The sequence below is a fragment of the Herpailurus yagouaroundi genome, unplaced genomic scaffold, assembly GCF_014898765.1.
Source record: "Herpailurus yagouaroundi ecotype Mexico unplaced genomic scaffold, PumYag 141, whole genome shotgun sequence".
In the NCBI taxonomy this organism is placed as follows: domain Eukaryota; kingdom Metazoa; phylum Chordata; class Mammalia; order Carnivora; family Felidae; genus Herpailurus; species Herpailurus yagouaroundi.
In genome coordinates, this window is record NW_024412396.1 from 43,519,481 (window position 1) to 43,543,127 (window position 23,647).

Consider the following 23,647-nt stretch of genomic DNA (forward strand, 5'->3'; position numbering starts at 1 on the left):
AGTCCTGAGAAGCAAAGGGAGGGCAGAGGAGTTGGAAAAGCAGAGATACACTGGGGCGGGGGACAGGGGTGGGGGTGGGTGGGTGGTGGACTTGGGGGGGGATAGGGGAGGGAAGGGGAGAAGGGCTTGGAGGGTCTATGCTGCAAATCTGTCCCTTGAGCCTCTGCTCATCAACCTGCAACTTTGCCTTCACAAAGTTTTCTCCAGAGGAAAGGTAAAAAAGGAGACAGGGAACAGAAGAAGAGAAAGCATTTCCTTTTCTTCCTTCATCCAGGTGCCTCTTGAATCTTCTGCGCTAGTGTCCTGCCCAGCAACAGGGTGCCTGGCAGGAAGTCTGCCCCACCCTGCAGGCCTGGGGTCTAGTCATGTCTGGCCCAGTTCCTCCTGCACCCCAGCCCCCCAGCAGTGCTCTGTCTTCCTTTCTGGCATGATTTACTGTGGAATACATGATGTGGGATGTACCAAGTAGAATGTATTGGGTTCATTGTTAAGGCACAGGGCAAGGAAGGAGCTTTTGAAATGTGAGGACATTACAAGCTTCTCTTGAGAATCCGTGATTTATAAACAGAGTAGAATAAAATTTGTAAGGTGAACTTTAGAGCCTAAGGGACAACTGAGCTTTTTAAATGTGTAACTTTAATAAATAAAGTACTAATTTTGAAAAACCAAATAAACCCAGGTGGTCTTTTGTCTGCACTAAAACAGTTCTCAAGGACACAAGGAACTCAGCTGGACACTGTGGAGTGGACAGCCAGCCCCTGATGTCCAGCAACCCATCAGAGACCAAGTCATGGGAGGCTGTAGGTCTTCATTCCCCAGCCCACCACATTCTAGTGTGTGCCCTCAAAGAACCCCAGTGACCTCCCAGAGTCATAATTTCCCAATGTGTAAAATGGGCATAGAAGTAATCTGCCCAGTTTTCACCCCAGGGGGCCATGGGGATGACCATGTGATGCATGTGAATGGTTTTCCAACCTTCACCAGGGGTCTGATCTTGGGTTAATGCAATGACCCATTCTCCAGTTATAAGACCTAAATTAGATCATGCTATTCCTCCATTCAAAACTCTGAAGTGACTCCCTTTTCACTCGGACTGAAAGCAAACTCTATCCCCTGTCCCTTAGAGCTCAGTGTGCCCACCAGCACCTGCCATGTTATCTCTTGTTACTTCCCCTGCTCACCTGCTATGGCCACCCCATTCTCCATGTTATTCCTCCTGTCACCAAGCACTCTTCACCTCACTGACTTTGGACTTTGAACTCTTTGAGAGAATCATATTCCCCAGACAGTTCCATAGCTGATGTCCTCATCTCCTTTCCCGGATATTGGCATACCTCCCTTACCTCTCTAACTTTTTGCCAAAATGTCACCTGTCCATGAGACCTAATCTGTGTAAATTGCAGCCTACTCTCCTTACCCCCATCCTGTTCCACTTTTCCTTTCCCAAAGCACTCATCACCATGCAACATAATAAATAACTCATTTTTTTTTTACCATTCACGGTGTGTCTTCTCTGCTACAAGATGAGCTCTGGAGGCCAGGCATCTTTGATTTGTTCACCGAATGCCCCAGGCACCAGAGCAGTGTCAAGCACATTAAGGACACTCAATAAATAGGTTGGATCTTTCTCAGAGGTCCAGGATATAAAACCAACTAAAGAAGGACTACTCTAGTTGAAGAGAATATGAGCTCAAAATCTCTCCTCACATCCCTGCAGGCTCTCCATGGAATAGCTCTTGCTCCAATGAACAAATTTGAAAACTGCTGACATTTGTTCTAATACGTAGAGTCACTTTTGAAGCTAGAAAGTGCGGTGTAATGTCAGGCTCAAACTCTTTGTGCACAGCAGGTGCCCCGTTGGTAGGGAGCAGGGTACAGACCCCAGGACTGGATCCTTGCTGTTACTCAGGTCTCAGCTGCACCATCACCACTCAGCAAAGCCTTGCCCATCTACCCTCTCTTCATTCTGCACAGCATGACTAGTAATTTTAGGCTGGGAAAAAAAAAATTTAATGTTTAGTTATTTATTTATTTTGAAAGGGGGTGGGGGGCAGAGAGAGGAGAGGGAAAATCCCAAGCAGGCTGTGTGCCCTGTCAGCACCGAGTCTGACGTGGGGCTCCATCCCACAAACCATGAGATCATGACCTGAGTCAAAATCAAGAATCAGACACTTAACTGACTGAGCCACCCAGGCACCCCTGGGCTGGAAATAATTTGTAAGGACTTTGTTGAGCAGCTACTATATGTTAGGCAGTGTCTGTACTCAGTTCACTCCATAAGCCATCTCCTGAAACTGTCTGCCCTTTCACCCTTGTCTCTCCAGCCTCTGATCACAGGCATGGCACAAATAAGGATGATCCATAAATGATCAGTTATTTCCTCAACAACCCTCTGAGGCAGGTACCATTAACACCATCTTATGAGTGAGGGACCAAATTTCAGGTTTAACTAGCTTGTTTAATGTCATAAAACATTAGACATGTGCATTAGACTAGTGCATGTCAGAGCAAGGATTTCAGTTCTACTCAGACAAGCTCCAATCACTCTGGTTCTGAGAGGGAATTCGGGTTAGACCATCTGCTTCCCTCAAGCAGATCTGTCTCCTGGCCACACCAGAAAATGAGGGAAGGGGCATTTGTTTTCTATGTGGCTTTCTCTCCTCCACCTGGGCACATCTCCTCCCTTCTTTCAGTTAGCTCACCTGGAGGGGTCTCCTGCCACCTTTTGATTAATGGGCCTGCCTTTCCCACCCTCCCTGGCTGGGTAACCTCAGAGTTAACAGTGGTTCATCTTGAATTACAAATGGAGTTCTGAAAGACATTGCAATTTTCTGCTTACAATCTCCCTAGAATTCAAATTCTTTGTGAAGGTCATTTGCTTATGAGTAGAATGATGGATTCATCAACTCTCTCCCTTTAAGAGATATCTGGATGGTGTCTTCTGATGTCCCCCTGCCCCTTCCCAAACTGGCCCTAGCTAGTTCATTTAATGTAGCTAGAATTCCCCCCAAGGACCCCCACTCAGTTTCCACTCTGGTCACTTAACTAAGGAAAAGCTCTAATCATGTTGTCTCATTACATAAACAGAAATCATTTATAACCAGCATGTTCATTGAGCCTTCCACATATCCACTCTTAGCTGTGATTTTCTTTCTTAGCCATTCTTAGCATGCCAGCTACTTATACCATATAGGGGCAAAGCAACTTTGTATATCCCCAGAACTATTTTATCTGAGAAGCAGCCTCTGAGTCTCCAGCACCCAGAACTTTAGCCCCAGGAGAAAGCATCTCCATAAATCTGATGTTTAATGCCAGATTAAAATCTCTCTTGGAAGCTTTTGAGTTCGTTTCAGAGTTGCCTGTGGAGACAATGATTAACTATAGATGTCACGCAGGTTTTCATTTTCCAGGTGCTTTTTATTTCATCTAGAACCAACAGTGTCCTTTAGAATCTGCTACTCCCTCTCAGATCCTCTTTCTGTAGGTTTTATGTTCAAAGACTCTGGGTCGGAGAAGCTCAAGGTTGAGTTGAATATCTGAAATGACCAATTCCACCAATGCTCTGTTAGTAAAAGGCTGGCATTGTTCTCCAGTTGTGTGGGACTTCCCTGTGTACTGGAGGACATTTGTGCTTCCTGCCTCATTCACAGAATGTGAGGTGCCTGTAAGAACCAGAAGTGCCTGTAGGCAATATTCCAAGTACCTCTAATTGGAAGCACCAGTGACAGTATCTCGCAAAGATGGTGAACTGGGAGCAGATACCATAAAGTTCTGCCACTGATGAGGGGGTGTGCCTATCCCCAGGGCTTCTCCGGTTCCAGTGCACATTGCTTCCTACTCTTGTTGCCTTCAATGACCTATGTTTGCTTTCAAATCTGGTCTTGCTAAATATTATTTTAATCTCTGATTTCTTCCATATAAAACTGGGCAGGAAGGAGAGGAGGAAATATCCTCGTAAGGAGGGTTCTGTTCTCTGGAATGACTTTGGACTCTTTTTCAAGTTAATGATTGAGAGAGTTTACTAGATGGAAGTTCCCAAGCCCAGCAATTAGAGCCTGGGATAAAAGAGATAGAAACAGGGACAGAAACAAATAGAATCACCAGGACCCAAACACTGGGCTGCAGCCAGGGTGTCTTCTCTCAACTGCACCCCACATCAGTCCTGACGTGCTTGTAGATCCCCGAGTTCTACTTCTCTTCTGCCCCACGATTTCTAGAAAAACTGCAAGGTAAATGGCCAGAGTCAGGACCTTCTAGTAGAGTAGGGATTCTATAACTCTCCAGACCCCGCAAGAGTGTAACTATCTATAAGGAACCATCATCCAGAAAGGCAGTCAGATAGATGGCTGTGTCTGTTCTTTTTGTCCCGCTTCTTATTTCTCTTGGGCATGATTAACCACACATGCCAACGCCCCAGCTCACGGGCTGCCTGTTCCTACGGCCCGCCCACCTGCCTGTCTTGCCGGGGCTGTGTCCATGCAGCTCTCAGCATATCCTGTTTGTTCAATCCCCTTTGTCTCCCACTGGAGCAACAGGGAGAAAGGATTCCTCTGAGCCCCTTGGATTTGGGCTTTGAAATCAGATCCTGGCACACCTGATTACACTCAATAGCTGGAAATGGTAAGGATGTCCGATGGGCAGAGGGCTCTTGTTTTAAGCTCTGCACACCAGGAAGGCAGGGGCTGGGTCTCCTCGGGGCTGCACTGGAGGGGGCAGGATGCTCTGGCAGGAAAAGCAAACAGTGTAGCTGAAGGGAAATTCACTTGAAAAAGAACTTGGGGCAGTGTCCATCAGGGGGCATGTAAGCTGTCCCTGAGGACACAAAATGGGGCTTAGACTCATTCCTCTTTCCTCACACCTCCCTGGTTGGGAAGCATTCGGTTCCAGTAACCACACGCCCAAGGGCTGGGAGAGTCAAGCTCTCTGTCCTGCTTTTTCTGTAGAGGTGTTGCCTCTGAGACCTTGGCAAAGGGAATAAAAAAAACAGCAACTTACAAGCCATGACAATGGGAAGGAAGCTAAGAAGCTCCTCAGCCTCCACGCACCATGAGCTTTCCCACAGAGATTGAAAAGTCATTAGGAAAATTCCACACGTACAAAAGGCATAAAGAGCACCCTTGCACCAGCACCCAGCTTAAGAAATGAGATGTTACCAATGCAGAGGTGCCTGGGTGGCTCAGTTGGTTGAGCACATCTGACTCTTGATTTCAGCTCAGGTCATGATCCTAGCGTTGTGAGATCAAGACCCAATTTAGTCTCGGAGCTCAGCATGGAGCCTACTTAATTCTCTCTCTCTCTCTCTCTCTCTCTCTCTCTCTCTCTCTCTCCCTCTCTCTCTCTCTCTCTCTCTCTCTCCCCTCTTCCTCTGCCCCTCTCTGCCCCCTCTCTAAAATTTACAAAAAGATTAATTTGAGAGAGAGAGAAATGTTACCAATGAAGTTAAAGCCTCGGGGGTCCTCCCTGAACCCTCCTCTACCCCACCTCTCCAGCAACAACCTCTCAGTCACTCCAGGCCTTTCCTACATGTTCCAGGGGTGTGTGTGCAGCCCTCTTTGTGATAATCACGTGCCACATTCCCCAGATACACCACTCCTTTTTCATGCCTTTAGCCCAATGTGGCTGCTGTGCTTTACTGGCCTGCGATGCTAGTCCCCTGTCTCACTCTTCCTTCCACTCTGGGCTCAGATGTCACTAACCTGGGGGGCTCTTCCTATCGCCTGAGGCACTGATTCCTGGAGCTCCATGGCCCTCAGCCCTCGTCTGAGCACTTGCACTATTGCCATGACGCCCATAGTGTGCCCACCCCACTTCCACACGGGGCTGCAGATGCTATAGGGACAAACACTGGTCCCCTGTGGCTCCTCCAGCCAGTGACCTGGCCCATTGCCTACTGGCAATGGAGTTGCCAGTTGAGTGAGTGAATGAGTGGGTGCCCAAATGAATGACAACTCAGCTATCAGACTTCTAACTTTCTTTCCAAGTTAAATGGGGAAGTCCCCATGGCCCCAGTGCCTTTTATAGGGGCATTTTCCTCCTCTAAGCTCCAAATCTTCTCTCTTCTGGAAGCACAACACTGAAAGGTCTCTTCTTCACATTCCTCAAATGAAGTTGGAACAAATATAATGGGAGTGTAAACTTTATTCCCCATAACTTCAACAAACAATAGTTTCAAAGAGAACCCTGGGTGGGCTTCATGTAGGTCTTGAACATCTTTTTCTAGGTGTCTTGTCACTTGTGTTCTTTGTCTTCTTGCAGCCTGTAGAAATCCTTAAAGACAGGAAAATGTACAAACCTATTAATCTTGCTTAGAAAATCCACTTTACCGCCACAGAAACAAAATATTGGGAAACAACAATCTGGCTATTAAGGTGTTCTCACCCACACCCATTGTTCTCTGCTAAAACATTTGGTTGTTGCTGTGTAGACTCAGCTTTAGTCATGGAATTTTAGAGGATGTGCCTCAGAAGTGGGATCAAGAGCAAGCTTGACAGTAATCTGCACCGTAAGCCCATTTGGTGCCCTGGCACTGAGAATGGGCACCCAAGTCTGCCCAGGAAGGACATGAGAAGTGAGAGCGAGGCCAAGGGCTGGGTTGTGTGCATGCAGCACAAAGGTCAAATTTTCTTTTATGTTTGTTTGTTTGTTTTTACATGTGTAATTTTTATCAAGGTGAAATTCACATAACATAAAACATATTGAAGTAAACAATGCATGGGAGCCTGGGTAGCTCAGTCAGTTAAGCATCTGACTCTTGGTTTCAACTCAGGTCATGATTTCACAGTTGGTGAGTTTGAGCCCCACGCTGGGCTCTGTGCTGACAACATAGAGCCTGCTTGGGATTCTCTCTCTGCCCCTCCCTGGCTTGCTCTCTCTCTCTCAAAAAATAAATAAACATAAAAAAATTTTTTAAATGTGATTTAAAAAAAAAGTAAATAATTCAGAGGCAATGAGTACATTCACGGTATTGTGCAACCACCACTGATATCTAACATTTTTACCACCCCTAAAGGAAACCCTATACCCATTGGTCAATACTCCCCAATCCCCCCTCCCCTCAGCTCTTAGAAACTACCAGTCTGTGCTCTGCCTCTATGGATTTACCTATTCTGGATATTTCACGTAAGTAAAATCATACAGTATGTGACCTTTTGAGTCTGGCTTCTTTCACTAGTGTATTTACGTGGTTCGCCCATAGTGTAGCACAGTTCAGTACTTCACCCTTTCACTGGCTGAGTACTATTCTGTTGTACAAATATACTGCATTTTGCTTATCCATTCGCCAACGGTGGCTATTTGGGCTGTTTGCACCTTTTGGGTACTGTGAATAGTGTTGCTATGAACTTGTGTGTACATGTATTTATTTGAGTAACTGTTTTCTGTTCTTTCGGGTATATACATAGGGGTAGAATTGCTGGATCATAGAGTAAATCTAGGCTTAACTCTTTAGGACTTACCATACTGTTTTCCTCAGTAGCTAAATCATTTTACATTCCCACCAGCTATGTACAAGCACAGGTAAGAGTTTATCCTTATGGGAGTTACATTCTAAAGTAGCCTCAAGAGCTCAATGGCTGTGTTGTGTGCACACATACTCTATAAGTGGAGATAGAAATTTTGCACAGGGGTAAAGGAGAAGGTGGAGCCCTCAGTAGACAAGTTGAGGGATGTTGAGAGGAACAGTGGACTTTACCTGTCTCCTTGCCATGCTATCCTTAGCTAAGCAAGGAACGGGCTATTTACTGTCTCTCATCTCTTCACTTCCTTCCAGTTAGTTTTCACAACTACCCTGTTCTCAAGCCTTAGGGTCATACTGACTGTCCACCTTTAGCCAGATTTCAGTAACCATGTGGGATTCTCTTAGTACGTGATCCAGTGTTTAGAGCTCCCATTTTTGTGAAAGTTGAACTTGACACATGCCACCCATTACCATCTGGGAGCCAGAAATGGGAGGAACACCTTTAAAGAGAAAGCTGCAAAAGCAAAGTTATTCATCGTAACTGTGCAGGAGAAAGACAAGATCATCAACAGAACCCCACTGAGTTAGGGCTTTCTTCCCTCACAGTCTGGTGGCTGAAAGCATCAGCAATTTGGAAGGAAGGCCTTCCCGAGAGAGAGGCCTACGAATCCCTAGGACAATGTCCTTTCTGTTAACCATGGATCTTTATGGCTGAACATGGGCTAAAAGAGGAAGTCGAGAAGGGGGTGCTCGGGGAGTGGGAGCATGGCCCTGAGAAGGGAGCACGACCAGAGACGGCTTTTAAGAAAAGAGAGTAGGGTCTCCTGGTCATTTTCTGTGAATGTGAAGCTTTGGGAGGATAACAAGGAGAAGAGAAGGGGAAGGGCGTGAGCACTGGGAGAATTAATGCTTCCAGTGGGCTTGGCAGGAAGGAGGATCAACACACCATTTGGAAGTAGGTCTTTGCAGCTCACTCATAAGCCTTTGGGGGCACAAGGGGCTTTGAAATACCAATGTATCTGGCTGAGAATAGGAAGCCTTGAGATGTAATTCTGATTTGAGCCCTGCCATTGAACACAAGGACGTCTCAGTTTTTCACAGGGTAAGAGGAGGTTGTCTTCACATTCTTCCAATAAATAAGAGAATGAACAACCAGATTATCTCTTGAAAATGGACCATGCCCCTTTCTTGGGGACAAGTGGAGAACCAGTGATGTCAACATGGAAATGAGTGATTGTCCTCACCAGCCACAAGTGAGAGCTTTTGTCTTGACTTTTTAATCATAATCCAACAGGACATTTTGTAGGGCAAATGGATGTAGTGGGCTAAATGGTGGCTCCCCAGAAGATACGTCCACATCCTAACCCCTGGAACCTGTGAATGCAACCTTCTTTGGAATAGGGTCTTTGCAGATGTAATTAAGTTAAGGATCTTGAGATAAGATCCTCTGGGTTACCCAGGTGGCCTCTAATCCAGTGACAAGTATCCTTATAAGACACATGCAAAGGAGAGACACGTGAAAAAGAGGAGGCCATTTGAGCACAGAGGCAGAGTCTGGAGTTACGCAGCCCCAAGTCAAGGAATGCCTGGAGCCTCCAGAAGCTGGAAGAAGCAGGGACGTGTTCTCCTCAAAAGACTTCGGGGGGATCATGGCCCTGCCAACATCTTGATTTGGGCTTCTGGCTTCCAGAACTGAGGTGGCATAAATTTCTGTTGTTTTAAGACACCACATTTGTGACAGTTTGTTGCAGCCACCTTAGGAAACTAATACAATGGGGTTGTATAGAAAGACGATATGACAAGGGAGAGAGAGAATCTAGAAAACCAAGTTCAGTGCCTGGATTTGCTGCTCATGTCCGAGGCAAATTTTGTCAACTTTGTGTTACCGGTAAGTTTCCTCCTGTGTTTCCTCCTGTGTTTGCTTTTCATGGCTGAGAGGAGGACCCATAACTTACTTGAGGGTGCTACTCAGGATTGGAGGAGGTTGGGTCAGACCTTCACACAAGTTCAAAATGGCGGTAATAGTAATGACCACATTCTATAGAACATTTAACACATGGTACGTAATTTACATACATTATCTCATTTGGTCCTCAGAACAATTCTACGAGGGTAGTATTCTCATCCCCATCTTACAGATGCATAAACCGAGGCTCTGAGAGGTGACATAGCCTGTTCAAGGCCATTCGGGGAATGATGGTGGCACTAGACCTGTGCTGAATCCATAGCATTACAGAAGATTCAAGCCTCACAAAGACAGTTGATGCAGCACCCCCACAGCATCCCACAGTGCCCTGCTGGCTGATGAGAAAGGTCTGTTTATTTTCTAAATATTAGCACCAATGACACTACAGTTTGGGCGAGGATCTGGTTAGACCCTGCCAACAGCAGCTGGATGGCAAAACATCCACAGTCCAGGAAAATCTAGACATAATTGATACTGATCAAGATCCTCTTGGCCCCACGGCTCTGAGCCTTCCTCCCCCCTCAGCCATGCTGTTGGGGGGGGGGGGGGAAGAGATGAAACCCCTAATCAAGTGGTCTCTCCCATGTGAGAACCTGGACAGTCCACAAACAGAACCCATCAGGTATAACTCTCTTCCCCAGCCAGGAGAAGGGAGGAAGCTGGCTGGAGAGAAAGGTTCTGATAAAGCCCTGTCCTGGGCGGACTGACTCTGGGGCCCTCTCTTCGTCAGGATGGTCTCAGGCAGGCCCTACACCTGGAGTCCCTGTGCCTTTCACAGAGTCACAGAGTTTGGGAGAGATCTGAACTGACCTCCTTCTTGCAGCCGCTTAGGCTGGGGTGTGGCTAATGGGGCAGCTTCCCTGTCCTTCCAGCATTCTGAGTCGGAGTGAGTGCAGGAGCAGGGAGGCGACCCGAGGGCCTGCCAGGTTTCCTCCCACGCAGACCTCTGCGCAAGATAAAGTCAGGAGAGGCTGTGCCACAGGACAACAGCATAATAAATCCCCTCCGGCCTCCTCCGGGGCTCATTGTTCTATTGCAGCAGTTGTTTGGAGTATGATCAAAAGGAAGGAAGAGCACTGTGCTATCAGGCTGGGGAAGAAGGATGCTCTCCTGACCGCTCCTGTTGCCCTTGGCCACCCTCGTTTTAAATATGAGGAAATCGAAGGGCAAATTGCAGCCTAACCCCAGCCGCATGTGAGGCTCAGCCAGCCACTCCGAGGCCCCCTGGACCTCTGGTGAGGCAGCAATCCTGTCCAGACTTGCTGACAGCCACCTGGGTTACCCTGGCCTTGTCCTTTCGCCCTGGGCAGGGGGCCGGGAGGCCCCGGCTCAGGGTCAGCGGCAGTGTGGGGAGGGCGCTGGAAGTGGGCCGTGGAGTGGCTGCTCAGCTGTTGTTTACCCCTTGGGCTGAGAACTGAGGCCATTAGGCCACAGCCATTGGAAATCACAGGCCAGAAAAGGAATTCCCGAATCTGGCTGGCCTGGTGCCTATGGCTCAAGACAGCGAATAGCTCAGGTTCTTGGGAAGGTGGTATCTTCAGGACTCACAGCCTTTCCTACCCGGAGCCAAGTCCGGGCTTGGGCACAGGTGGTACGCACCTCAGCCCCCAAGGCTGGATTCCTGCAGGGAACTGGAGCAGAAAGCACCAGCTTCCTTGAGGCGGGAAGGGTGGAGCTGAGGGTTCCTCCCGAAGACTGCAGGCTCGGGGAGCCCTTTGCTTCTCCCCAGTGACGCCCTGAGTCTGATTCACCAGGTGCCTGGTCACCTTTGTCTGGGCTGGAGGCCACGTCTGAGCCATCAAAGGCACCTCAATGGGGGAGGATGTCAGTGTGCTTCCTCAACCAGAAAGGTGGTTTGAGTTCGGCCAAAGCAGCCCAAGCAAACAAGCAGAAGCCTGTCAACTGAAAGATGGGGGCTGCTGGGAGATCACACGACAACAAAATGAGAACCATTATCAGTCTCGTCCCAGCCTGAAGGAGGGAGAGCCTTTGAAGCCACAGACAGGCTGAACAGAACTTTCCACCTGAGAGGCGCTGGAGGTGGGAGGTCAGGCTGCACCCAGCCCCCACAAAAACTGATCAAAGCCTGCTGCGGAGGGAGGGGCCCGCAGCTGCAGCCCTGCTCCCCCCACGGGCCGCCCAAGGCTTTCTGAAGGCAACCGGGCGGCCCTTTCGGGGGGCCTGTGGGAAAACCCGGCACAGATGCACTGTAGCCAACCCCCCCAGAGCTGCTGGGACAGGGGAAATAACCCCCTCAGTGGTCCTGAAAAGAAGAGGGAGGGAATCAAAGCACATGGAAAATGCTAAGACCACCCACCTGATGAGCGCCTACCTTTTGGGGAAACAATAACTCCTGGCTTCCCAGGCGCACTTCTGAAAGAACAAACAGACTGAACAGGCTGCCTCAAAGCTCCGTGCACAGAGGGATTTGTGGGACGCCCGGCCCCTCATAAGCATCGGAAGCTTAATTTGAAGTGTGTTGGCCTCTCGGTGCTATTCAGGGTCTCCTAACATCCACTCTCCTCCCTGGCAACCTGAGAAACAACAAGAAGCCTCATTCAGGGCACAACAGGGTCCTGTGGGGATGCCCTTAGTGCACTTCTCTCAGACTGGACAGCGCTATCTGCCAGGGAACATTCTAGTGTCATCTTCCACCCTGGACCCGGGGCATGAGGGAATTGATGAAAAGGCTCTGCCTTGAATGCGGTGTTGGTCCTGCCTGGACTGGACAGCCTCAGCCCACCCTGCTGGCCTCGTGCCCCTTCCCTCCTGCCTGGAGCTCACCTTCTGTGGACGGGCACTTCATGGAGCCCACGAAGAGGCTGCAACAAAGCAAAGCCATTTCCACTGTGCTCTCCTTCTCAAAAGGATGGGAAAGCTCTTTTCTTCTCCTTCCTGGGAAAGGATTTGAAGGGAGGGTGGAGGGGGATACTAATGTGGAGGCCTGAGAGGTATTTATGTAGAGAGGGAATGTATGGAGGAAATGGGTTGCCCAGGAGCACTGGGGGAAACCGAGATGAGAAAGTTCCAGAACTGCTGGTTTAACCAGCTGGCATTCTTTCCAAGATATGGGTGAGCAAGGACTAGACAGAGGGCCTCAGGGAGGAGAAAAACAGAAATGAGGGGAGAGGCATTTCCTCTCCCCCTCCTCCAGAGGCCAGATCCTAAAGCGGGGGGTGGGCAGCCAGGAATGGCTGACCGGCCACCCACTACTCACTGTGAGATTTATATCTTTGTATTACTTTGCCCCGAGCGATAGATGGGATCATCTCCATTTTACAGGTGACAAAACAGAGATTCGAAGAATTAACCAAGGCTTTCCGAAGGGCACATGGAACTGCCAGGCTGGAACTCAGTCCTCAGGTGGCCTGGCTCCAGAGTTCATAACCTTTCCCTGCTCTTCCCAGGCCTGCCTGAGCAGAGGCTCAGGCAACTCTTCGTTAGGTTGAATGGAACTGAGCAGCCGAACACTCGCTGGCCTCTTTCGACCTGACAGAGAGGAATCCTTTTGAGGGTCCGGGTTATGGAAAGAAATTCTCTGAGGCACCAAATAAAATCCTGCTCTGAGGTGCAAGGAGGTCTTTTTTGAAATTAATACCTAATAAAGTTTACACAGACCCCCAAAAGGAAAAACAGGAGGGAACTGGAACAATAAAAAAGCAGAGTAGGTAGATTATAAAACTTCAGAGTGTTGTCTTTCATCCAGGAAGCACAAAGCATTCACAGGCTCTAATTACATCTTTGTCCCCATGGCCCTTTCTGAAGTTGGTAGGCACATGCATGTTAACAGTACCCCTCATTTTAGGCATGGATGGATTTGGGTACCGAAAGCTTTAGCACTTCTCCCCGAGGCAAACAGAACATGGCCGCATTCTTCAAACCTGTGTCGGATGCTACCTCCAACTGTTTCCTGACTCAGCAAATAAAACCAAGTTTTTTGGGGAGGTGTGAGTAGCTCAACGGTCTAGGAATAAGGGGGGCAGAGCTGAGGAATTAGAGCTCACTTTGGCCTGCATACAGTATAGATTCCCCCTTTGTTCACCCACATGCTCATTCTTCAATTTAGGCACGTGTTCATTGTGTTCGTCAATGGGTGCTAACAGTCACAGAGGCCTGGGCCGGGCCACTCACGTTAGGTGGTGCCATGCTGGACAGTAAGCACCTCCGATGATGGAGATGGGAAGACAGTGTCTGGGCTGACACCCACCTGTGGGAATTGGGGGGGAAATTGCTCCTGGTGGACACAGTGGATGTTGAGGTTCAGACAGCTAGGGATGCTAAAGAGAACTTAATTGCAAGGGAGTAATCTTTTTTGTTTGTTTGTTTGTTTTGTTTTTGTTTTTTGCTGGTTCACATCCAACCATCTCATTTCTTGGCTTTAATAATATAATAATACTAATTGCACATGGCTTTTTAATGGCTCACCACTGCTAAACAAATTTCTTCACTAGACCCTGAAGCCCTTTCATAGTATGACTCCATCTGGGACCCCAATCTTACTTCCTGTTCCTCTTCTAACCTCTGTGCAGTGATTCTCAATTTCTGGGCTGTAGACCTATGGGCAGGGGCATGGAGTTTCAGGAACGTGTAACTCTGTGCACCATGCCAAATATGGGCTGCATCCCAAATCAATAGTATGTAAAAACCTAATTTGAAAGAGTTGTCAATGTCTAGCAGCTCTTTGTCATTATGTGTGTTCTTGGGTACTAAAGTTCAACAATTATTATAAGAAAGGGCCTGCGTTATGGTAATGGTGTTCAAACTGGGGTCCAAGGATCCCCTCAGAGAGTCCCTGAAATAGAGCTGGGGGAAGGATCAGGATGGAGCCTGAGCAGATGGGACCACCCCCACCCCACCCTCCAACACACAACTAACTCATCCCCTCCCCTTGCAACCGGAGCATCTCTGCTTTTACAACTTTTGCACACTGGCCTTTCTGGTAAGATTTTATTTGAAAAAAGGACTCTGCTGGGGGATACAGTGGGGTGGAGTTTACAGGCAGTGGCTGAGGACAAAGTACATGTACCTCTAGCTTGCCACTTGCTAGTGTCCAGGGGAGCAGTGAGAACTCTGTCACAGCCCTGCATCGGCCTACCATGAGTAAATTGTGGTGTGTAAATGGTGCAAGGGAAGCCATTCCCTCTGTCCAGACCCACTGAGGAAGCGCCTCAGGTTGGTTAGTTTGTTAGATGCATTAAGTCCATCTGGCTCTTGGACATAAAAGATGAAGTTGCACTTTAGCCAGTCCTATTGTCAATGCAAAAAGTGTCCCTTTTCCTCATGTAATGCACCATTTACCACTGTCCAGGGAGGGAAGGGAAACCCCCTACATACCAGCTCTTCTTGTGTGTCAAAGTTCCCAGTGGAGTAGTGGTCACTTGGGCCTATTTTCATCCCTGAATTTCTTGTTCATTGGGCTGGTGCCTCCCACCCAGGCCTTTGGACCACATAGCTTGCCCTCAGGTACCTTGAGCCAATAAGAGGTGGCAAAGCAGAACCCTGAGAGAGGACTTCTGGAAATTCTTCAACTGAGCCTCTATCTTCTTAGCCTGGTTTCAGAGCAAAAAATAAAGAAATGCCCCAAGCATTCTAGAACAGTGCTCATTAGCATGTGAGACTCAGGCAGGAGACTGGAAGGGATGCCTTTGTCCCTGCTTTTCACTCTGCTGTCCACACATACCTGTAAAAGCTGCCTTCCGAACACGCAGACTTGGGGTAAATGCTACAAAAGGGATGGCAGAACTCTCTTTTATGAACACCTCGTCAGAGACACAAGAGAAACAATGGCAAGCAGACCCAGGCCTGTCATGGCTATGACTGAGACAATTGGAATGTGTGTGTGTGTGTGTGTGTGTGTGTGTGTGTGTGTGTGTATGCACATGCACATGTGCACATTTCAGACTATAAATATGGCTCTGAGTTCCTGTGTGCTGGGGTAGGCTGAGGGGGCAAAAAGTTATGTGTGTGTCAGAGGGTTTCAGGGAGCACCCACACACCTAGATGCTCAAATTTATAGAGGGGGCTAGTGGGGAACTAAGGGAAAGTTTTCAGATTGGGAGAGTGTCTGTGTATGAGCACAGACCTCTGCTCATGTGCGTTGGGGGAAACAGGGGAAATTTTGTGTTTGGGTGTATACACATGCATGGCATGTGTGCATGCATTCAAGTGTGCAAAGGGGATGGGGCGCCTGGGTGGCGCAGTCGGTTAAGCGTCCGACTTCAGCCAGGTCATGATCTCGCGGTCCGTGAGTTCGAGCCCCGCGTCAGGCTCTGGGCTGATGGCTCAGAGCCTGGAGCCTGTTTCCGATTCTGTGTCTCCCTCTCTCTCTGCCCCTCCCCTGTTCATGCTCTGTCTCTCTCTGTCCCAAAAAAATAAATAAACGTTAAAAAAAAAATTTTTTTTTTTTAAAAAAAAGGGGAAACTGAAAGAAAGTTTCGAGAGTCTGTAAAAATTCTCAGTTAGAAGAATATCTGGCAACTCCCCATACCACAGGTTGGTACACATTCAGTGCTTGTGAAGTTTATTTCCTGTACTAGTTACCAGGCCTTGTTTATACAGGACACAAAATACGATTTAGAGCAAAAAACTCCAGGTATCAGAGGTGAATTGAGGGACAGTGTGTTTCAAGAGGGTGGGGAAGCAGAGTGGAAGGGGGGCGGTCACTACCCTGTGTCTTTTGAAGGACCAATGAAACCAATTTTCAATATCAATCCATAATTCCCACCCTTATATGCTTTGGAGAGAGAGAGAAGGTAGAGATCTAATTTTAAAATTCTGTCCTTCATTGCTCTGAAGCCATTTTAGCGCCCAGTCTGCTCATCCAATAGCAGCTGGACATTCTTGTGTGTTTATGTGTTTTTAAACTTGTCTGGCTTGTTCCACTCTGAGCTTTAGTTTGTGAGCCTGGCCCCAGGAAGTGTTTATGAGTTTTTTCACTGTGCTTTCCTCTGACTTGCTTTGGTTTGATGGCACAGAAGGGTAAAGCTTGACTTAAGCACTCTGTTCTTTGTTTGAGGGCCCCAGATCATATGGGGTCCTCAGGCTGTAATCCACAGTGAAGTTGGACAGTTTGACCCAACACCACCATGGCAAGCATATGAGCAGACATTTTTGAACACCTCAATATGGGGAGAAACCGCACTCTACAAACAAACTCCTTGGCATGCGACCTCCTCAGAGTTATCTTGCCAGTATTTTCATCCATGTGACACTCAGCTCATAATAAATGCTCAGGGTCTGCTAATTAACCATGGTGCAGTCTATTCTAATCAAGGGCCATGAAGCCATTATCAGGGTCAACAGAGCCAACATTGCTCTTCAGCACAGAGCAGGACTTTGTTGGATCAAGTGTCCTGAACACACGTGGGACTCTGATGCACCCGTGTGAGAGTCATGAGCCTCTCTCTGCTCTTGCTCCAGTCTAGACTCAAGGAAGGAGTGTTAAAATCTGGGTTTGGGGTTCTTTAAGGCAGAAAGCCCGATCCTATCAGGAAACCAAGTCTAGACAAAACAGAGCTTCGAAGATCACACCCACTCTTTGCTGGTGGAAGCAAAGAGTGCCAATCAGGGGTTATGTTAGGGAGCCTTATTGGGAGGCAGAGGAGCCATACCTTGTCCTCTCTCAGGCCAAGGTCTAAGCCCTGCTTGAGGCTGTTTCTGAGCACAGAGCTCCTATGGTGGGGGGACCCAAAGATGCTAATGGGGTCATTTCCCAGGCTTTTCCCTGGTCCAATGCAGGACTTCAGTTGTTTACGGTGATAGAGTTTGCTTTTTACTCCATCCCTGCTCTGTTGGCATCCTTCATCACCTTCAGGCAATTCACAATATCTCATCACTAAGAAACCCCCGAACAATAGCAGGACTCTAGAGATTGGGACCCATGACTCCTCAGTGAGTTCTGAATCTCTTTTGAAGCCATGCCTAAAGTTCAGGGAGAAGCTTGCCAAGGAAAAAGGCCTTGAGACAGCAGTGGAGATGGAGACAGTAAGGTACAGAGCATTATCCTTCATAGGACCTCTCGGCTGGGGAACTTTACATAGAGTTAACACTCTATGCAAGCTAGTGTAGCACTCTGTTGATCTGTGATTCCATTTAAGGCCCAACACAGCCCCCTTCCAGAGTGTTTCAGGCAACTGTGGTCGCAGCCTAGGAGATGTCCTTTCTTGGCTGGAAGTGCCTCCACCTGGAGCCGGGCCTGGCCCTGAAGGAAACAGGCTCCTGTGGGAAGAGATCTGCACTTGCCCCTCCTGCTCCAAGGCAGCAGCTTTCTGGGTGTCATCCGTTTGCCTGCCAAGACTAGTCCCTGGGGGGGATGCTGATTTTTCAGGTTTCCCTGCCTGTCCCCGCAATAACCCCAGCAATTACTTGCCCCCCTAACAGCCTTGGAAGGGGGCCTGATTGCATTTCCAGACAGCAGCATTTGCATCAGGAGCTCTTCACTCAGGTTTCCTTACAGAGGGGTTTGCTTTCAGGGAAGGGTGGGGTTCCTCTCCTCTGTCCTCCCCAGGAACCCCTCATACCCCTCCATCACTGTGCCTGTAATAGGATCATAATCCACCCCTTCCTTGTGTCTTCCCCTGCTAGCCTGGATGACCCTGAGGGCTGTCTTCTAGGCACACTGGTGAGTGGCGGGCAGCCTGGGGTCCTTATTGAATGAGGGTCATCTAGGGCCCAGAAGGCCTGCACTGAGTACCCCAACACTCACTAGCCATTGGGCTTTAGATAAAGGTGCTTTTCAAGGGGTCTGGCCTGAGTCTCCTCCCCATCCACTGATACTCAATGCTACATTCCTTTAATCTAAAATATGAAATTGTAGTTCTCTGAGCCTCTCAATGGATCATTTGTAGAGCCATACATGAAAAAACTTTATAAAATGACCAGTACAACATATATAAGGAGTGGTGTTATATTAAATCCCCCCAGCTCCCTTCATTACCATGATGAATGGAAGATCTTTCTGTGACTCGGAGGCCTGGTTCTTCCTATCTGTGCTGTTTCCCACGTGACCTTCAGTGAGTTGCTTTCTCTCAATGACTCTGTTTTTTCACCTGTGAAATGGAAGTACAGAATTGTCAGGACAAATACTTTGGACACTTAACTGAGTGGCATGATTGTTGGTATTGTTCTTTACGACCATTGTTTAAATGACATAGAGCCACTTTCCTGAAGAGCTATGTTTAGAAGGAACTAGACCTCAGATGTGGGATGTGGGATGTGGGAACAGATCCTAAGTCTGTCCTTTGTTGTCATGAAAGTACATCTCCCCAGTACTTCTCCAGCAGAGGGGTCAGCAAACCTTTGCAGCAAGGGACACAGAGTATATATTGTCAGCTTTGTGGGCCATAGGGTCTCTGTCACAACTACTAAAGCAGTCATAGACCATATATAAACGAATGGACATGACTGAGTTGCAATAAAACTTTTATTTACAAAATTTGGCCCATGGGCCATGGTTTCCCAACCCCTATTCTAGCTCGGGATAGGTGCTCAGGATAAACTTGGGAAATTGGTGTGTTGTCGATAGGTGAGTAGAGACCTCTGTGCTCATCCAGATCCTTGATTCTAATTCTGTTTACACAGGCCCAGATTCTGTGTTCCCACCATGGGGTCACAGCCACAAAGCCCTCACCTCTTACTTCACTCCCCTCCTCCAGCTCTGAGAGATCACAGGCTCGTGCAAACCCACCCACTTAATGGAGAGCAGAGTTTTTGTGACTTCCAGGATCTGTCCCCTTCCCCCGCCCTCCCCAGGGCCTTTCCCCTCCATCCAGTTTGTGGGACACACAATTTGTAATCTCCTTAAAACCAAAGAAGCAAGGTCTCTGATTCATGTAGATTAAAATCAGCTGCAACCTATTAATGGCCCAGAGCCCAAGACAGATTTTAGGAAACAAAAACACTGGACCAAATTAGACTGAACTGGACTCTGTCTCCAGGGGAGGGAGGTGGGGTAGGAGGCTGGGGGTGAGGGGAGTGGCCATGTGGTTTTAATTAATTTGGATTCTCTTCCTGAAGCTAATTCACCCAATACAAAGCATGTGTAGCGTCATGGAAGCAGCCAGCCTTGGAGCTGGGCTCTCCCTGGTGAAAGCCCCAGGTCCTGGTGGGGGGCTGGGGCTGGTTGTGTGTCTGTAATTAACAGGTTTCAAAGTGGTTATTTTGGAAAAGAGAATTTCAGTGGCGCGTTAAAATCCTTTCATCAACCATCAGCCTGCGTCCCAAGGCCTTCAGCAAGGCCCTGGCCACTTACGGCTTCAGAGAGCTTTGAATTCCCAGGGTCTTGTTTGAGAATGTGGAGGCTTTTGCCATGGGTTTTATTAGGCTGATGGTTGCCATGATTTTCATTATGTTGTTTGGTTACTGGGATCATAAAAATGTTTCTCTCTTCCTAGAGTACCTAAAAACATTAAAAAGAAAAGAAAAAGAAGAGCCCCTGCCTTTATGGAAGTTACATAACATACAAGCTATGACTCCCTCATGGGAAGGGCCAGCTCTGCCTCTGGGCCTGGGGGAATTGGAGGTGGGGCATATCACGAGGCTGGAAGAGACCAGGCAACCAGCCAGCATCCAGTTCTGACCCCACATCTGAGGAAACTGAGGCTTGGGAGATGCCCCAGCTGAAGCCAGTCAGGTCTCTTCTCTCAGACTCGATCGGGTGTTCCTTATCCTCCTGGTGCATCAAGGCAGTGAACAGAGTCAGAAAGCTAGTGAAGGAGTCTGAATTCCACCGGACTGGTGCTTTAGGACACTTCTAAGAGTAGAAGGAAATGGCAAACTTACATGTAGCTTGAAATCAAATGCTGCAGTGGACAGGGAAGCCACTTAAGCCAGTGCTGGAGGTCCTGATGGTGTCAATGGGGGGAGCTCTCCTCAGACTCTAGACTGAGGCCCTGAGGGGAGAAGAGTCTCTGGAGACTATCTTGGCACCCAGGGCCCTGAGCTGCAGAAAGGAGGGAAATAGGTACTAAATCCCGCAAGCCACAAAGATGATTTCTTACTGCTCTGAATAAAACTTCTGAAATCTGGTCAAGCGCCCAGAATCCCCATATGGGGTGACAGGAACTTTGAGTCTGTGTTATCTGATCAATGGAACGCCAGCCTGGCTTTATTTCCTATTTTGATGATGGCTACCTTCCAGAACCTTCTTTCATGAAGGACATGAAAAATATTTTGGGAGAGTTGCTATTAAATAACCTCTGGTGCTTAAAAACAATGGATGGTCTCCAGAGCAGCAGGCCTTGCTCTCAGTAGGACACCAGTTAGACCTAATCCACAATAAAGCTGTAATGCAGTTTTTCAGAGGTTTAGAGAGTGTCAGAACTGGGAGGGCAATTCAAGTCCAGTTCCCCCAGGCCAGTGTTACAGACAGGGAAACCGAGGCCTTAGAGCTGGAGTACAGGGTCCAGCCTATGGTTTCCAGCAATCCGGGTTTGCTCAACTACACCACTCTTCACCAGGCTACATTCCACTTTGCCTTAACGTTTTCATTCACTCATTCAGTACTTACTGATTACCTCTTATGTGTCAGACACTTCCAGACACTGCTAATTTTGTTTCTTTGAAGTTTTTAGAGATGAAATGAAAGAGATACAATTCTGTGAAATACATTAAAGAAGGAAAGGAAATCCCGCCCCACCCCCCCCCCCCACCCCAATCCAGGTTTTAGGAAAATGTTGAGCCTGGGCATACTAAAGAAACACCTGTTGTTCTGAGTATACCTTTCAGATGGCCAAATGATATCATTGTCACATAGAGATGGGACTTACCTAGGCTGCCTCTGCTTAAGATCGCCAGCTCACTCCCAACAGCCATCTGGGCAGCCTGTCCCAGAGGATTCTGGGACTGGAAAACATCAAGGGTTCTCTGGATCCAAGGTTGAGTGAGTGCTGGTGAGAACCCAGGCCTGTTGAAGGCATGCAGATGTACGGGTCCCTCAGTCTGTTTCCCATCATTCTCCTCCTCCAGTTCACTTGTCAGTCCTTTGCTCTTGTTTACCTCTGTGTGAATAATTCCTCGATTATAAATAGAGAACTTGGCACTGAGTTTTGGATTATCTGTGATCTTTAATTTTCCCAGGGCAAAAGAAATTAAACCAACAAATCTCTTTGTTTCTCATGGTTCAGTATCCAAGTCATGGAAGCACTGATCTGTGTAGAGTGAGCCAAGCCTGAGCCTCCCCACCCCTCCCCACCTCCTTGCACTCACAGTAAGAAGTCATGCATGCATTCATTCATTCAACAAATATTCAATAAGCACCTATGTGCCAGACTCTATTCTAGACACTGGAGATACAGAGTAAAAAAAGACAATGTCCCTCCTTACCCTGTTTACATCTTAGTGGGGGTGACAGACAATAAGCAGCAAACTAACCAACCACCACCAACAACATATATATATATATATGCATATGTATACGTATATGTATACATCTACATATATCAACCGGTGATAAGAGCCTTGAAAAAAAGTAACGCAGGGTAGAGAGATAGGGGTGAGGGGTGCACTATTTTACACACAGTGGAGTCAGGAAGACTTTTCTGGAAAGGTGACATTAGAGAAGAGGTTGAATGAAGAAAGAGTAAGCCATATTTGATCCCGGCAAAGAGCATTTCAGGTAGAAGGAACCCTAAGTGCAAAGGCCTGGGACAGGGACAAGTTTGATGTGTTGGAGAACAGCTAGAAGATCAGGGACCAGAGCAGAGTGAATGATGGGGATGACATGGAATAGAAAGAGAAATTGGGGAGAGGGGGGCAGCTCAGGGAAGGAAGACTTTGGCTTTTGTTCCGAGCATCATGGGGTGTCTTTGGAGGCCTTGGGGCAGGGGAGTGATGTGGCAGAGATGCACACTGGAAGGCTGTCGAGAAGCTGAGGAAAGCATGATGGCTCAGCATGGGTTAAATGTTTGCACTCAGACATGTGGCAGATGATAGCTGTACCTCACGGGTGGTGCCTGAAGTGGAAACCTTTGAGGGCTACATGTTTCAACAGGGTGGGGCTAGGCCTGGGAGCTCACTACCTCTATACCAATTAGTCTTAAGCCCAAAAAAAGGAAATGCTGATGTTTAAATAGCAGGTTTGGGACCTGTGAGTCATAGAACCTTCAATCAACTGGGCCACTATTGGTAAGCTCTGGGAAGGTGCTGGTGCAGGGACTCAAGCTTCTGACTGGGGTATTTGGACTCTTGTTGGGGCCTCTAGACATACTCAGAAAAATCAAACTCAAATACAGACCTGGCCTTTAGGTGGTCTGGATGTATTTTTGGCTGACTCTCTTGTCAGTTTCCTTCTCAGGGCCTTTCATTTTGCAAAATGCAGGCTACCTCACTGGAGAGCAGAGGGGAGAAGTGAAAGGCATAGGCTTTGGGTTCACTCAGCCTGGGATGTAACTCTTGCCTTACCACTTAACAAGCTTTCAAAAGCTTTTTGAAAAGCTACTTAACCTCCTAGAACTGCATTGTCCAATGCAGTAGCCACTAGCCATGTGTGGCTGTTTAAATTCTAAATCAACTAAAATAAAATAAAATAAAAAATTCAGTTCCTCGGTCCCACTTGGCACACTTCAGGTGCTCAATAGCCACATGGGGGCCAGTGACTATCATGGTACTGGAGAGTGCAAGTATAGAGCATTTCCAACATGGCAGGAAGTGCTATTGGACAGTTTTACTCCTTTAAAAAGGAAACAATCCATGAGAAATTAAAAAGTTAACATGCACAAAGCACAAGATGCTTTGCCTGTCTCATGAAATGTGCTCAGAAAATGATAGCCATTATGATTTATCATATGAATCTCTGTCCTGGCTCTGCTGCTGCCTAGCTATGGGGCCAGGCACTCAACTTCTCCAAGCCTCCATTTTCTCGTCTGTAAAATGGGAATAATAAGTAATGCTGAGTGAATTCCTCAGAGCATAACTTTATTTTTCTCAGTTCTCCCTGGATATATGAGAACCTCCTCACCAACCCTCAGAAGACTTATCTAGACCTGAGTTTGGGATTTCTAGTCCTGGCATACTTAGCAGGAGGCATGACTTACATCGTGGCTCAGTAATAGATTCTGGAGATTTTAGCCATCTTGAAGGGTTTGAATGTGGGTCGTGGTACAAAGTTCCAATGAAAACAAGTGGGCAAGTCTGATCAAGAAAAATAGTCATTTTATTTTTTTTTTAATTTTTTTTTCAACGTTTATTTATTTTTTGGGGGACAGAGAGAGACAGAGCATGAACGGGGG

The 23,647-nt window shown here is 47.7% G+C and overlaps 1 protein-coding gene and 1 long non-coding RNA gene across 7 annotated transcripts in view; one reads left to right on the forward strand and one right to left on the reverse strand.

Moving 5' to 3' along the window:
- RAD51B (RAD51 paralog B) overlaps window positions 1-23,647 on the forward strand; it is a 647,789-nt gene that overhangs the window by 588,053 nt on the left and 36,089 nt on the right. The window lies entirely within an intron of this gene.
- LOC121031954 (uncharacterized) lies at window positions 6,121-22,754 on the reverse strand. Of its 2 annotated transcripts, XR_005791000.1 has the most exons (4): window positions 21,188-22,754; window positions 20,202-20,361; window positions 18,358-18,469; window positions 6,121-6,267 (listed from the first exon to the last, which is right to left on the reverse strand). It is a non-coding gene; the product is annotated as an uncharacterized LOC121031954 (long non-coding RNA). The 2 variants fall into 2 exon arrangements; XR_005790999.1 differs by lacking the exon at window positions 20,202-20,361 and having other exon boundaries at window positions 21,188-22,388.